General features: G+C 34.4%; 1 long non-coding RNA gene across 2 annotated transcripts; it reads left to right on the top strand.

Annotated features, from left to right (window-relative positions):
* Nucleotides 1–3,855: 3,855 nt before the first annotated feature.
* Nucleotides 3,856–9,704, top strand: LOC145136576 (uncharacterized). 2 transcript variants are annotated; one of them, XR_013720544.1, is made up of 4 exons: nucleotides 3,856–4,037; nucleotides 4,461–4,615; nucleotides 5,081–9,278; nucleotides 9,417–9,704. It is a non-coding gene; the product is annotated as an uncharacterized LOC145136576 (long non-coding RNA). The 2 variants fall into 2 exon arrangements; XR_013720543.1 differs by lacking the exon at nucleotides 9,417–9,704 and having other exon boundaries at nucleotides 5,081–9,405.
* The last annotated feature ends 294 nt before the right edge of the window (nucleotides 9,705–9,998 follow it).

The following is a 9,998-nucleotide window of genomic DNA, read 5'->3' as shown; positions in this document are numbered from 1 at the left end:
AATGGTCGATTGGGGAAATGAAGGCTAATAAAAGGCCAACTCTTGGAACTTAAGGAGATTATATAGGGTGCAAAACCCTAAAAATTAGGGTTTTCTCATCCGGCCGCCAACACGTCGTGTTACTCCATGAAAATACGCGGCCCAAAAGTTCTCAACACACTGTGTTGAGGCTTCACCACATTGTGTTCCAAGGGAAATCATGCATAAATGGAATAAATTTCATACCTGGAAATCGGCATGTTACAAAGAAGCCCCGACTAACTTTGTGCCAGTAGCCACATTGCTTTTAATTTTGTATGGAAATATTTGCCTTTCCAAATAGCGGTGAAAATTATTTTTGAATTGGATGACATTGCTACGAATAGGAGTGTTGTTGCTGCAGTTTGTATAAGGTTGAAAATGATTTTGACTTTTTAAATTTGCGTATTATAGGTGGGTAGTTGTCATTGGTTGATTATGGACTTATTTTGTAGCCTTTTCTGATGGTTCGTGTAATCCACGTAAACTTAAACTTCACTTGAGCGAAAATTGTGCGGATAATAGTCCGAAAAAAAATGCATATTTGAACGAATTCCCATTTTCTATACCATTTTTATTGTGGAAAATATGGTAAAAGGTTCTTAGTGACATGGTTAAACTAATTAGAATTTTGGGCTTTTTCAATCAAAGTTCAAAGCATTTAGTAATGTGTTGAAGCTTTGAATTAGTAAGGTTTTTGCCAACATGATTCTGGGATATTATCATGTTTCCCAAAATAGTTTCAACATTTTCAAAGTTCTGATTTCTCACACTTGGAAACCTTTTAATAATTAGCTTAGGCACCTGATGTATAGAACATAATTCATGTGCATAGGTGTAGTCTTTTGAGAACGTTATCTCATTTTTTATATGCATCGCATTTTTAGTTTAACTTCTCCTCATACTTGTCCTACTTGAGACTTTTTATGAAGTCGACTAAAATCCACCCTATTTCGTATTAGCGTATTTATTTTTAATGATTATCTACATCAAATTTCATTTTTATCCTGAAAATGTCAATTTTCTTTGAAACGATGACAATTTTTTATCTTATTTGCGCTTTAACCTAATCTCCCAAAGAAGCTGAACGACAAGGACCCTAGATCGTATTACACCCATCACATCTTGAAGCACCTAAAAAAATTCTTGACATTTGCCTTGAGTTCGACCTAAATTCTCTGCCTCAACTCGAAATCGACAAGTCTCATCTACATCAAATTTTGCTTTTATCCTAAAAATTTTAATTTTTTTTTGAAACGATGACTATTTTTTTAAAATTTTTTATTTTAGAGTAAATTACACGAATCGTCCCTAGTCTAAATATCAAATTGCGCGTTCAGTCCCTATTCAAAAATTAACTCGGACCGCCCCTCGTTTGGTTAAAAATTGCACACTTCATCATTCATTAGTTTAAATTTGCACGCTTCATCCCTTATGAGATATAAAATAACTATTATACCCTTTTGTATTTCTTTTCCAATTAATTTAAATGTTATTGTTATCATTATTAATTTAAAAATTAAAAAAATCATGCCCTACTTAATACCTAACCCCAACCTACCCACCTCAGGCTCACCCCACCCCACACCTTCCTTTTGACCAATCTCTCTTCTCCATCTTCTCTAAAATCTTCAAGAATGGTCGATCCACTAGTTCTAGACAACCACCACCGGAGCACATCCCTTGATGTTAAAATCCGACCACTGGATAGGACCTCCTCCAGAAACTCTTCCCGATCTCCTCACATCAAGAAATCCAAGCCTTGGCCAACGTCGACTATCATCGTTCTTTGAATCTCATCAGGGGAGGACCGTCGACGGAGATGATTTGGGTGGGGTTCGATCTGAACCTGTTTCTCTTATCTTAATTACCATTTTCTTTGATCCTGTGTGATGGCCTCCAAGATGCAGGTTTCTCTTTCTTCAGGCGTGGGTCGTTGCTCTTTCTTCTCCGACCATATGCGGGTTTCGATTTATAGGTTCCGATTAATGAGTTTCAACTATCAATTTAGTTTAACCTGAACACGGGTATCCCGTTTCACCATGATTTGGGATCGTTTAACTCGTCTTCAGGGTTTCTAAGGCAAAACATTGGTGTGATGAGGATGTTAGCGGTGACTTATAGGATTGGTGGTGGTGAACGTCGGCAATTCAATTTTGTGTTTATGCTAGTGCATTAGAGAGTGAGTGAGAGAGAGAGAGAGAGAGAGAGATTAATGGGGGTGGTTATTGGAAGATCGATAGAGATGGAACCGCCTGCCACCTTTGTGCTCCCATCTACACTCCTGGTGGTGGCCGACGGAGGTTAATAGGGATGTCGGTGGTGGGGCTTGGAATGAAGTTCGATTTCAACAGTATCTTTTGTTTCATTTCTTCTGCAATACTCACAAACACTTCTTTGATTATGGATCTATTAATAGAAATTCAATGCGTAATCTCAACATTCAATGTATATTCCTGAATAATCTCATTTTTCAATTATTTAATTATTTCATTTTACCAAGTTCAATGTTAGCAAGATTAATCAACAAGATTCAAACATTGAAAAAAATAGTAAATTAATAAAAAAAATTGCTACATAAGAAAAATAAAAGAACAGAGAAGAAGAAATATGCCCACCCCTAAAGGATTAAGTTTTGAAAACCCCAACTTCTATGTTTTGTGTCTAAAAATTTAGTTATAGTGGTGATGGTGTTGACCGGTGGTGGTGTTGGTGTTGACCGATGGTAGTGTTGTTTCCCATGGTGTTTGTTGGAAATGGAGAGGAAGATGACAGGTTTATGAAAAAAAAATAAGATGAAGTTGGGAAAGGGAAGGGGAATGAACCGAGGGATAAAGGGTTGGGGGTATGGATATTTTATTGTTTTTTACTTTTTCTTTTTTATATAAAAATAATAAACAAATAAAAGAAAATGAAAAAAGAAATAAATAAGGGCAAAATGGTCTTTTTATGTCCGAAGGGATGAAGCGTGTAAGTTTTAAACTGACAAGGGACGGTCCGAGTTAATTTTTAAAAATAAGAACCAAACATGCATTATAGCACTTGCACGAGGGACGATTTGCATAATTCACTCTTTATCTTATTTACGTTTTAACCTAATCTCCGAGATCAGCCGAAGAACAAGAACCTTAGAACCCTAATCAGTGGGGGAGTCTATGTATTGGAAGTGAGATGTGTGGACCCACTTGTTTGTAAATCTCACCATATATACATGTATTATTATTATTATTATTATTATTATTATTATTCTTATTACTAGGTGTAAAACTCGTGTAATACACCGGTTGATTAAAAAAAAGATTAAATATCAAAATGTAAACAATAAATATTTTTTTAAATAAAATTTTGAAATAAGAAATAAAAAACATATTAATTATAATTTATTATCACATTTATTACATTTAATACTTTACATATATACACACAAGTATTATGTATTATGTGACTTTAATTTTAAAATTTGAAAAATCTAGAAATTGACATGTGAATTTTATTTTATTTTAAAAATATCATAAAATGACAAGTGTCAAAACTCATGAGAGATTGACATGTGACAAAATTGATTTTCATTTATTATAGTAGATTTATTATCACATTTATTATATTTAATACTTTACATATATACTCAAGTATTATGTATTATGTGACTTTAATTTTAAAATTTGAAAAATCTAGAAATTAACATGTGGATTTTATCTTATTTTAAAAATATAGAATATGACAAGTGTCAAAACTCATGAGAAATTGACATGTGGTAAAATTGATTTTCATTCGTTACACTAGATTTTTTTTTTTAAAGAAGTGGTTACATACTCTTGCATTGCTCAGATCGTATTCCACTTTATTTCTTCTTGAGTTCTTTCTTTCTTTCTCTCTTCATTCTCTTTGACCTAGCTTTTGCCCCTAGTAATAATCACCATTCTACAATAAGATCGGAAAAAGGAATCGGAAAAAGGTTCACGTCGACGGCCTGAGTGAGCCTCCGGCCTCTGCTGCCCCTGTTCTGTCAGTCTAGCTCGGTATATACTTTGATTTATTTTTAGGGGAAATCGATTTTTCTTGGTTTGTAGACTTTCATTGTTGGTTTGTGGAATTGTGGCTCTTTTTATAGGTTGGAAATCAATTATATTGTGTTATATTGCTATTTTTTGGATTTTTGTTGGATTATTTGTCCACTGTTGTTGTTGGAGTATATTAATAGCCTTCAATTTTTTGGTGTGGTCCATATTGCAAGTTGTATTGATATTGCGATGAATAATAGATTTTTGTTGGTATATTGGACAAAGTGCCCCCTGTGGGCATTATTTGAACACATGAAAGGCTCATGTTTCCTGTTAATAGATTGTTAGTTGTTTAGTTTTATTACATCCATAAATAATAGATTGTTAATTGTTGAGTTTTAGTATATCAATGAATAATTGATTGTTAACTTTTATTAACAGATAAATGGAAAGATTTTTAATAAGACGAATATCAACAGATGATGCATCTTCATCTGCAAATGCCTCCAATGAATTTCCCCAACCTAGCTCTATTCCATCGGTGGCTGTTGAAATTGATTTGAGTGAACGGTCAACGGTCAACGGATTGAATTATTGTAATCTCTAACCAACCAATATACATGTCATTGTTCTTGAAAAAATTCCGATTTCTGATAATTGTTTCAACTTTATACTTTAAAGTTATTGTTCCATCTATGCTACTAAATTCTTGATTGTTTACTTTGTTTAAAGTGTAAACTGTAATGTTCTTATATATAATGTTTAACCATTGTACAGACTCTGTTTTTGTCTGTAATGGTTGAAACTTGGAATATATAGTCAGTGTTTGTTTCATACAATTCCTGACTTAATTACTTAGGTAGCATGTTGAGGTTTGCTAAAAACAGTTAGACACTTGCAATTTGCAAACTTTGTATGAGAAATTGGAAAAAAAAAAAACTGGGTGCACCTACTGTCACAAATTTCTGCGTCCGCCTCTGCCATAGATGTTATGTTTAAAGCTCATATTTGCTACTATAATGTACTTGACAGTTGACACTCATTCTGTTTCATTTTTCTAGGTTAAATTTACTCCTACGTATGGCTGAAACTGTTGCTGCTGGGGTAGAAGCAGGAGGCAAAACAAAGGAGCATTATGGGATCCATTGAAGGAAATAATCAGCAGCAGGTTATCCAAAAATATGGATGAAGTCTATCAAGCTTTGGATAGTGCAATAGAAATGCTGGCTGCAAAAAGGGATGATCATGATGCCATGGTTCAAAAGCATATGCGACAACGATGGTGTTATTAAATGCTTACATGAATTGGAAATCCCGAGTTGCTAAAGAAGTTGTTGAGTTAGAAGTCATGCATACAACGGAAAGGGAAAAGTCACGATGAGTTTTTATTAAGAAATGTTCCGACTTCACTAAAAAGTTGAAGGAAAAATCTACTTTGATCTTTAACTAATGATGGAAGAAACCCATCTAGCGGATGCGTTGGTGGAGAGAGAAGCTGCCTATGTGTTAAAGATGACAACCTCAAATATTTCAAGTGTTCCCAACTCTCCAACACGCACTAGCACAAGTATTCGGCGGGATTAAAAAAGGTAGCAGCAGGTGTGTTTAGAGATAGGGAGACTGAGGAGAGTTGACGTGATGGATTTTGAAGCTAAAAAAAGTGGCTAGGAAAAGAGAGTGATGCCATGAAAGGAATATACATATTCTTGAAATGTTGCTTTGATTTCTTTGATGATTCTGAAAAGAAATGCTTCTTTTACACTGCATTATACCTGGAGGATAGTGACATCCAAAAGGACAACTTACTAGACAATTGGGCAGCAGAGGAACTTCCCAACACAATTGATGATGCAGAAGAAACACGTGCCAATGGACGTGAAGTATTGCATTATCTTAAGATGCACTCATTACTTGAGGAAAATGAACCTCAACAATGTTTTAGGATACACAAGCTGATTCATCTAGCTGCATTATATAGTTTGTCAACTGATGGAGGCCAAGGAATTTTGGTAAAATTTGGTGAAGCATTAGATAAGCCTGTGGATGTGGAGTGCTGGAAAAACAAGAGATGGATCTCACTGGTTGACAGGAAAATGAGTGCATTACCAGCCAAACTAATTTGTCCAAAGCTTTCGACACTATTCTTGCAGAAAAATCCAAACTGGAATCTGTTCCAGAAGCATTCTTTATTCATATGAAGAGTCTTCGTGTTTTCAACTTATATGATACGTGAATCACATCACTACCAAGTTCTTTGTGGAACCTAATCTCCTTGAAAGCTCTCTACTTGCAAAAATGTTTGGACGTAGTTGAGCTTTTGTCTGATTTTGTGAAACTGGACTCCCTTGAAGTACTTGATGCACAGTGAAGCAGACTAGCAAGCGTGCCGCCTCAAGTCACAGAATCGATACACGTACGGCGGTTGCTGGTATCCTTTGCTATGAACACACCTCTTCAAAATGCATTTAAGGACGTGGACCCTATTTCTAAAGTGTAGAATCTTAAAGAATTCGTAATCGAGGCTGAAGAAAAGTTTGGGGAAAGTTTATGCGGTTTGGTTATCAGGAAGTTAGGATAGCAAGACATTCGCTTCTTCATTTTGTTATCATAATGTGGTGATAGATTACATCAAAGCCGTAGGTGGTTGTTAGAGGATCAATTTTCTATGCAAAACTTTCTTCAAAGTTGCATCAAAGGAGTAGATAACCTTGATCTAAAAAAGTGTCAATTTTTTATTAGTTGCCATATCTCATCGTATCCGATCATTATGAAGTTTATGTCTTATTTAATGTTCGATGGATAAGTTAGCAGATACACAATCTCTCATGTCCTTCGTGATGATGTCGCCATTGAGTTTGTCAATCATAATGAACTTCAACACTTGTCAAACTTCACTGCTGAAGAAGTGGATAGAATCGGTTTTGTGTTCTAGAAGGTTCCAACAGGATGAGAACACTACTAGATGGTCACATTGAGGCTGCTTAATCTTAAAGAAATTGGAAAAATTACGCATGTTGAAGCTGCTACTTTTGAAAAACATTTGTGAAGGTCTAATGCAAGGTCTTCTCATCAGTTTGAAAACATTTATATTGTGCAACTGTCCGATGTTGACATCTTTGTGTGCATATGGTGCAATTATGCAAATTCGTCATCTGGAAGTCAAAGGGTGCTCTCGGATGAAAGAGATATTTTATGGGCCTTTGAATGTTGGGCTAGTTCGATCCTACCAAATCTGAATAAACTAATACTCGATGATATTCGACAACTTACAAGTATATTGATGAATAACTCATTTGAGTGACCTTTTTTTTTGGAGAAACTTAAGATTCGTTGTGTCCAAAGTTAAAAAGATTATCTTTTAAAAAAGATAGTGTTGTGAAGTTGAATTTAGTTGAATTAGAGAAAAGTTGGTGGGAAATCTTGGAAAACAACTAGGAGGTTAAAGAACAATTTCAACGCTATTGCACCTTCGTTGAAATTGCACCTTCAGGTAAGAGTCCATATAGCTTTGAAAACTTATTTACACTAATTGAAAACTATTAATAAAAATTTAATCTATCATATCTATCATTTTTGAACTTGAACATGTATCTATGTATGCATGCATGTATGTATTTTGGTTAAGTTCAGAGATGCATCTTTTTTATCTATGATGGATTAAATGCTAATTAATAACTTTCAATTAGTCTAAATAAGTTTTCAAGGCTCTATGGACTCTTACCTGAAGGTGCAATAGTGTTGAAATTGTTCTTTAACCTCCTGATCATTTTCCAAGGTTTCCCACCAACTTTTCTTTACTTCACAACTAATTTCAACTTCATAACACTATCTTTTTTCGAAATATAATCTTTTTAACTTTGGACACCCAAGAATTTTAAGTTTTTTCAAAGAAGGTCACTCGAATCAGTTACTCATTAATATACTTGTAAGTTGTGGAATATCATCGAGTATTAGTTTATTCAAATTTGGTAGAATTGGACTACCCCAACATTCAAATGCCCATTAAATATCTCTTTCATTTGCGAGCACCCTTGGACTTATAAATGACGAATCTACATAATTACATCATATGCACGCAAAGATGTCAACATCGGACACTTACACAATATCAATGTTTTCAAACCGGTGAGAAGAACTTGAATTGGACCTTCACAAATGTTTTTCAAAAGTGGCAGATTCAACATGTGTAATTTTTCCAATTTTTTTAAGATTGAGTTGTCTCAAATGTTACCATCAAATGTTACCATCTACTACTGTTCTTATCTTGTTGCAACCTTCTAGAACACAAAAACGGATTCTATCTACTTCTTCAGCAGTAAAATTTGACAAGTGTTCAAGTTCATTGTGATTGACAAACTCAATGACGATATCATCACGAAGGACATGAGAGATTGTGTATCTGCTAACTTTACATCGAACATGAAATAAGACATAAACTTCATAATGATCGGATACGATGAGATATGACAACCTATAAAAAATTGACACCTTTTTAGATTAAGGTTACCTACTTCTTTGATTCAACTTTGAAGAAGGCTTTGTATAGGAAAATTGATTATCCAACTACCACCTATAGCTTTGATGTAATCTATCGTCACACTATGATAACAAAACTGAAGAAGCGAAAGTCTTGTTATCCCCAATTTCTTGAAAACCAAATCGCATAAATTTTCCTAAACTTTTCTTCAGCCTCGATTACGAGTTTTTTAAAATTCTGCATTTTAGAAATAAGGTCCACATCCTTGGATGCATTTTGAAGAGGTGTGTTCCTAGCAAAGGATACCAACAACCGTCGTATGTGTATCGATTCTGTGACTTGAGGCGGTACGCTTGCTAGTCCGCTTCACTGTGCATCAAGTACTTCAAGAGAGTCCAGTTTCACAAAATCAGACAAAAGCTCAACTAGATCCAAACATTTTTGCAAGTAGAGAGCTTTCAAGGAGATTAGGTTCCACAAAGAACTTGGTAATGATGTGATTCACGTATCATATAAGTTGAGAACACGAAGACTCTTCATATGAATAAAGAATGCTTTTGGAACAGATTCCAGATTTGGATTTTTCTGCAAGAATAGTGTCGAAAGCTTTGGACAAATTGGTTTGTCTGGTAATGCACTCATTTTGCTGTCAACCGGTGAGATCCATCTCTTGTTTTCCCAGCACTCCACATCCACGGGCTTATCGTGTCTTTCTACAATTTCATATGCCAAATATCAGCCTTACATTTTTCAATGCTTATTGTTTGCCTACAAATCTTAATGTATGATTCACTATAGATCTGCCTGTTTCCTTTTTAATGAGTTAAAATACTTACCTAAGCTCCTATATTTCTCTCTTTTATGACATTACATATCTTTAATGTGAATAAATTTGTATTTTTGTTTGAATTTGGTGTTAGGCTTTTCACAAGAAGGATTGTTGCTTTGTAGAGTTATGAGAATCAATACCTAGAGAAGACTGCATCTCCTCCTATACCATCACTACAACATAAAGCGAACCATCTGTTTTTGCATCTCCTCCTATACCATCACTACAAGATAAAGCGAACCATCTGTTTTTTTTACCTGATGTCATAAAAGGACTTTATCTTTGGAGTTGTAAAAATATTTGAACACATAAAAATGAACCTTTTGATGATATGTACCGATTATTAAGTTAATTTCATTGTTTTCTTGGTTTAGTTGAATCACTATTTTGTTGGTTTCTCGGTTTGGTTAAGGTTTATGTTTTTTTTTTGTTTTTTATTCCAGCATATATAATACAGTACATTTGTTTGGCAGTAAATGGAATGTAGGTTTTTTGTTTGTGTATGTAATAAAGGTCATTTGGTCTCTTAATTACTCAATCTATCGTATTTACCAATAAATTCAAGTATTCCGTCCATTTCGTTTTTTATAATTGGTAGCTATCCAATCTGATAATATGAAGTAATTTCGAAGGGTTGGATTTGGTGTAAGGTATGTAACTTTTTAATCATATA

The sequence above is a fragment of the Lactuca virosa genome, chromosome 9 (assembly GCF_052849685.1).
Source record: "Lactuca virosa cultivar CGN04683 chromosome 9, Lactuca_virosa_CGN04683_v6, whole genome shotgun sequence".
In the NCBI taxonomy this organism is placed as follows: Eukaryota; Viridiplantae; Streptophyta; class Magnoliopsida; order Asterales; family Asteraceae; genus Lactuca; species Lactuca virosa.
This window is presented reverse-complemented; position numbering and strand designations above follow the sequence as displayed.